The sequence below is a fragment of the Sapajus apella genome, unplaced genomic scaffold (assembly GCF_009761245.1).
Source record: "Sapajus apella isolate SASKATOON/1434 unplaced genomic scaffold, GSC_monkey_1.0 scaffold16, whole genome shotgun sequence".
NCBI classification, from domain to species: domain Eukaryota; kingdom Metazoa; phylum Chordata; class Mammalia; order Primates; family Cebidae; genus Sapajus; species Sapajus apella.
This window is the reverse complement of record NW_022436956.1, coordinates 31,710,643-31,717,740: the sequence shown is the minus strand read 5'-3', so window position 1 is coordinate 31,717,740 and position 7,098 is coordinate 31,710,643.

The following is a 7,098-nucleotide window of genomic DNA, read 5'->3' as shown; positions in this document are numbered from 1 at the left end:
AATGCATTGTCACCCTGTGTCCTGCGTGTTTCCTTTATGGGCCTACGATCAACCTCCCACTCTCCCTTCTCCCTTTTCCCGACCTCTGTTGATCACTTTATCCTGTATTGAAACTTGGCTCTACCATTATTTCCACAGAGCTCACCTCTCTGACAAGAGACAGTAGGTGACCGCGACTTAGTGTTGGGGGACAGTTCTAAGGAGCCTTCCCCTACACCTTACTACCTAAAACACACTCTATTCACCTCCACTTAGATGGAATTACTGTTTTTAAATAATGATTATTAGCGGGGTGCTGTGGTTCACGCCTGGAGGCCAAAGTGGGTGGATCACAAGGTCAGGAGTTCGAGACCAGCCTGACCAACATGGTGAAACCCCGTCTCTACTAAAAATACAAAAAAATTAGCCGGACATGGATGGTGTCGAGTGCCTGTAATTCCAGCTACTCAGGAGTCCGCGGCAGGAGAACTACTTGAACTCGGGAGGTGGAGGTTACAGTGCGCTGAGATTGCGCCACTGCACTCCAGCTTGAGCAACAGAGTGAGACGTCCTCTCAACAACAACAAAAAAGGTTATTGTATGTAAAGACATAGTAGAAAGTCACTAATAATTCTGTTTTGTAAAATAAATTTATCTCTGCAAAACAACTGTGATGGGACAAGACTAAAAGTCTTTAAATTGAGTAACAGTTGAAGTGGTTCCTATGAAACTGCCTTCACGATGGCACCCTAATCAGGCCAATCAGAATATCATATTTCCTTAATGTCATTAATTGGTCCAGGATGTACACATACCCAAGCCAGGCCAATGACTGCCAATAACGTAAAATTGAACCACCAGGAAGCAATTTTATTTTCTATGGATTTGAACCAGAGAAGCCATGGAGAATGAAGCCAAAACTCAAAAGAGACCAGTATGAAGCAGAAAGATAGAAAAACCAGGATGTGATTACATGATATGAGCCCAAAATCCATGATATTACCTGGAATTTTCAGTTATACGAGCCAATAAATTTATTTTGCATGTTTAGTTCTCTATTACTCAAAATCAAAAGAATGTCAACACATTTAAAAATGCATGTGGCCAAAAAACCAAAACAAAACAAGACAAAACAAAATCAAATCAGAATCAGTTAAAGTCTCTAAATAGAACTACCATCTACAAAAAATAAAGGACAGAGAAACATGTTAAATACCCAATGCAATCAACAATATCTAGATTGTCAGGGAAATCTACAGGACAAATGACCTAGATTCTGCAACAAATTATTAGGATGAGAGGAGAGAGAAGGAAATTAAAAGAGACTTAAAGGATATGTGAATCATTTTGAGTATGCAGTTCTTATTTGATTTTGATTCACACAAACAATTTAAACTATATTATAACATCTATGTGGCAATCAGAGATGTTAATACTAGCTGGATATTTGATGAAATTCTAGAACATGTAAAACTTATAGCAATGGCATATCAGTGACACTTGGGGCAGGGATGGAGTGAGTCAGGGGGAAAAGTGACTGCAAAGAAAACCCAAAGGAAATTTTTGGGTAATGAACATATTTTATGCCTTGACTGAGGTAATAATATATATACTTGTGAAAATTCTTTGAATTGTACACTTAAAAATGGATATTTTAATGAATATTCTTCCTTAATGAAATTTATATAAAATGTGCAAAACAAAACACAAAATGAAACAAATGATAGTGACAAAACTATTAGCAATAGCCAAGCTTATTTCTTCAAGAAGTGAGCTGCAAAAGCAAAACAGCCCTTTTTCCCAAGGAGGACCAAGGAAATGGAATAAAACCGAAAGGATGGAAAGAAAGATCTCCTAGGATGATGTTAAAGGGGTGCCCTACCAGAGACTAGAGTCAAGGCCTGATCAAAGAGTAGGGAATTTCATAATGCCTGTCTTGCAGGCTACCAGCATTGCTATAGGCCAATGCCCACTGCACATCTTCTGGGGTTTTTTTTAAATAGAAATTTTTTATTGTGATTATTGTATCCCTTCTTCACCATTATTTATTGGGTGAGAGTGGGAAACAGATTATTGCTTCTTATAAGTTCATAGGCCATTGGTCCATAAGAATCACTCTCAAACTAAGGAAGCCCCCACTATACCTGGAGATCCTAGACATTGAGCTGAATGCAGTAACTAGATAGCAGCCTACTTGTACCCAAAGAATAATCTGAAGAAAAGACAAAAGGCTGGATCTATATGTGATATTCATTTAGTGGATCTATTAAAAAAATATTTAATGATCACTTCAACCAGAAGCTTTACTGGGCTTAAGAATATAAAAGGCAAGGCCGGGCACAGTGGCTCAAGCCTGTAATCCCTGCACTTTGGGAGGCTGAGGCGGGTGGATCACGAGGTCAAGAGATTGAGACCATCCTGGTCAACATGGTGAAACCCTGTCTCTACTAAAAAAAAAATACAAAAAATTAGCTGGGCATGGTGGCACGTGCCTGTAATCCCAGCTACTCAGGAGGCTGAGGCATGAGAATTGCCTGAACCCAGGAGGCAGAGGTTGCAGTGAGCCAAGATCACGCCATTGCACTCCAGCCTGCGTAACAAGAGCGAAACTCCGTCTCAAACTTAAAAAAAAAAAAAAAAAAAGAAGAACCAAGAATATAAAAGGCAGACATGACTCCTGCAATCATGGAGCTGCCAGTCTGGAAGGAGAAATACAGTCATGCGCCATATTACAACATTTTGGTCAGGTTGTGTATAGGTGATGATAGTCCCTTAAGATTATAATAGTGTATTTTTACTCTACCTTTTCTATGTTTAGATATGTTGAGATACACAAATAATTGTGTTAAAATTGCCTACAGTATTTAGTACAGTAGCATGCCGTACAGGTTTTAGCCTAGGACCTATAGGCTATATCATATAGCCTAGCATGTAAGTTTGTATAAGCACACTCTATGGTGTTTACACAGTGATGAAGCCTCCTAATGACACATTTCTTGGAATATATTCCTCTTAACAAGAAATATATGACTATATATGTATGCTATTTGCATTTAAGAGAATTTTATGAATAGGAATTAGGGTTCATAATCTATGCTTGTCAATGATATCAAAGGGATGGCAATTTCTGGGTCGTGTAGACCATTCATATCCATCTACTTCTTTATTCTCTTGTCTGGTCAGTACCTACTGCTACTGCCAAACCTCCGTTTCCCAAAGTCGGCTTTTCATTATCCCAATTACTCTCACAAAAGGGCATATTGATAGCCTTGCTACCTATGAGAAGTATAGAAATGCCTAGTTATATGGATTTAATATTTTCTGCTGCTCATACATAGTGAATGATTTTGCATGAAAAGATACCTATAATACAGAAACAGATTATGACAGAGTACTGTGGTTCTCTGTCATGCAGTAGAATTTTTTAAATGAAAGTAATGACAAGGAGGGGAGGGATGAAGTAGTCACCTGAAGCAGAAGTGTGTTCTAGTTTCAGATCCAAAGAAGACGCTAGGTGACTTTAGGAAAGGCACATAATTTCCTTTATCTTTCATCTTATCCTACTATAATACAGAAGGATGTAGGGGAAAAAAACAACAAAAATAATACTTATGCTTAATAGGGAAGTAATTAAGCAAGAGGACCGAGACCCAGTTCTATTATCTATTTGGCATCTTGGTCATATACACATTCCTTAGCTTTTGGGAGTTATATAAAAAAAAAAAAGCCATGAAAAAGATTTGTTAAAATAGTTATATCTCTGTAAAGGTAGCCAAAAATAGTACTCTCAGATGTGTTAATTTATATATTCCGTATATAGTTTAGTTTTTCTTAACACCTTTTTAAAATAGGACTTTCCCACTTACCAGAATAACAAGCAACACAGACATTAAGTGATTTATGGGATGCCACATGTTATTGTAGTCCTGGATCTGTGCAGATGCTCTCCCTTCTGTATATTAATGTTGATTTTTAAAATAAACTTGCAGTTTAAAATTTTGTGAAATGTTTTCATGCACATAAATCTAAAGAAAGATAACTCTAAGGAATAGCAGAAATGGGATTTCAAGACAGGAATTTTTTTTGTTTGTTTGTTTTGGCATTTCAGTAAAGCCTACAAGAACTCCGTGTGTTTTAGAGAGGCCCAGAGATGCAGAACTATGTAACACGTGATACTTAGCCCCCATACCATAAAGGTGTGTGCTAGACCACATCAATTTTAGCTTGTCTGTGAGTGTGGTTCACTCTGGGATCTAGATTGAGGGAGTAGTCACTACCTAGAACACTGTTTGTCATCATGACAGAGGGAAAGAAAAACATGGAAAACCCCATGCTTCCTGTAGAGGATTCTGCCCTGAAGTGACACATTAATCCTGTTCAAGTCATATGGCTACACCTGAGGTCATGAGGGCAGGAATGTATAATCCTCCTGCAGAGAGAAACACCAAGTAAAGGTAAATACAGCCTACTATAGTAAGAGATTAGACTGAAATTTTATTCAAAGCATAGGGAAAAATGAATTCACAGAGCAGTTTAAAGAAGCAGTAGGAAAAAGCATAAGATTGGTTTCTGCTTATACCTCACTGTGGCAGACTATATTCTTCAAAGGTGGTCACAGCAATATCTCTCATTCCACATATTCTAGAAACTTACTATCAAAAAGTGAAGTCTAGTTGAAAGAAATAAATCAATATTGGTTCATTAATTGTGGGAAATGTACCATACTAATATAAGACATTAATAATAGGGGAAAGTGGGTGTGGGATATATGAGCAGTATCTGTAGTATCATTGCAGTTTTTCCACAAAATTAAAACTCTTCTAAAATAAATTATTAAAAAGTCACAGTGAATGGGGAAAAATAAGGAAATTTTAGAAAATAGTGAAATACAGGAAGAAAGTGTCATGATTAAAAAGAGTAGCCTAGGTTGGATGCTTTTGGAAAGGTAAGAATATACAAAATTCTGGATACGGGATCATAGGTAGAAAGCAGTGTCTTGTATATCAGGTGGCTTAAGGACAGAGCAATTTCAACTTGAAACTAACCAGGAAGACTAAGAAGAAGTGCTCAGGCGAGAAATTGTATTAACCAGTACACCTGATTTGCCTTCCCGTATGTGAATATGTACCCTAAATGAAGAAAAGTAGTTCACGCCAGCTGTTGTGGCTCATGCCTGTATTCCCAGCACTTTGGAGGGCCGAGGTGAGCGGATCACTTGAGGCCAGGAATTCGAGACCAGCCTGGCCAACAGGGGCAAAACCCTGTCGCTAATAAAAATACAAATATTAGCTGGGCATGGTGGCACATGCCTGTAATCTCAGCTATGTGGAGGCTGAGGCACAAGAATCTCTTGAACCTGGGAGGTGGAGGTTGCAGTGAGCTGAGATCATGGCACTGCACTCCAACCTAGGTGACAAAGCAAGACTCTGTCAAAAAATTCCTGGCAGAGGTTATATTGTTTTGATGACTTGCTGCAGAGAAGTCTCTTTTATTAAATGAGATGGTAGAGAAGACCAAAACTGAACACAAACAGCTTGGATTGGGTATGTTCTTAAATGTAGTTTCCTAATTTTGGTATTTGCTGAATAGGCATTTCATTTTTTTGTCACGCTATACATTTCCTAGACTTAACATTGGAAAGTGGTATAGTGTAAAGGTTTTGTCAAAATGAGAACCACCATTAGACTGATGAATTTCCTTTTTAGCTTTACCACCTTGATAAAACATTTAACCATGTTGTGACTCAGTTTTCTTCTTTGTAAGATAGTAATACCTGCCTTCTCTAGACATCACAGCATTGTGTTATTGAAAAAAAATGAGAAAATGAATGTGACAATGTTATCAAACTTGCTAAAGGGCACAAAACCATGTATCAGCTGAGGTCTTTAGAGTACATTCAACAAAAATCAAGTTCTACATTTAGCAAGAGAATTTATTTTGAAGTAGTCTATCGAATCAAAGGAAGGAGTTGCAATGAAGATGTGTATAGGGAGTGAGCTGCCTTGGTTTTTATCCTCACCCAAATTCTGATACTGGAGCTTTTCCACCTATATCACTACCACCTTTTTGATGACTTCATCTTTAGTTGTAGGCATCTTAATCATGTTTTCAGCCATTGAAAATATGGTCATCTACACTGGGCAGTTTGAATGGGATTTAGCAAATTATTGGGCCACGGTTATTCATGACTTCCTTGGAAAATACATAGGTGACATGTGAACAGTTATGGAAGGCCACTGGTGAGGACCACTCAGCACAGAGATCAGTTCACATGATTGCAGCGGAGGCAGTTATTCTTAGAAAGGCAGTTAATGGTCTGCAAAGAATCTGACATTTACTTCACACCCACCTTGCTCTCCTCACTGGCAATGACAGTGTTGGTGTTTCTTGATGCTGATGCTGCTTCTCATTATGTGTTCCTCAGAAGTCTATTCCTTTATCTTTAGCCTCACAAAAGAGGCCTCTTCCACGTTCAAGCCCTATCCAACTCTTGAACTCTATTTCTAGCCAAGATGACCTTCAACTGTTATAGCATAGCGTCTTTGATCTGCTTCTTTCAGGGTCTCGACTTTTAATTTGCAAGAGCTTTCTTGTTTATAAAGAAAACATAGCTTATGAGAATCAACAGTTTTTGGTTTAAATGGCATATTTTTTAAAGTATTGTGGTATTTCGAGAGTATGTTTTTGAAGTAAATAGTAAACCAACTGTATTTCCATTTCTGATTTACAGTTTATAATTTCCTTTTACATAATGACACTGACTATAATGGTCATGAGCAAGAAAATACAGAAAACAAAAATACAACAATTCTTTCAAGATACTATCTCTCTATAGGCTAAACAAGTAGATAATTCTGAGACAAATTCACTGAACTCTTCCACATTTCATATGCAGCTAATGCTTCCATTGCACATCCTTCTGATACAACCTAGACTTAGGACCAGGTGCATAATTTGTAGGTTCCAGAACAAAATGAAAATTCAGAGCCTCTTGTTAAAAAAGTATGTAGTAGCCGGGTGCGGTGGCTCAAGCCTGTAATCCCAGCACTTTGGGAGGCCGAGGCGGGTGGATCACGAGGTCAAGAGATCGAGACCATCCTGGTCAACATGGTGAAACCC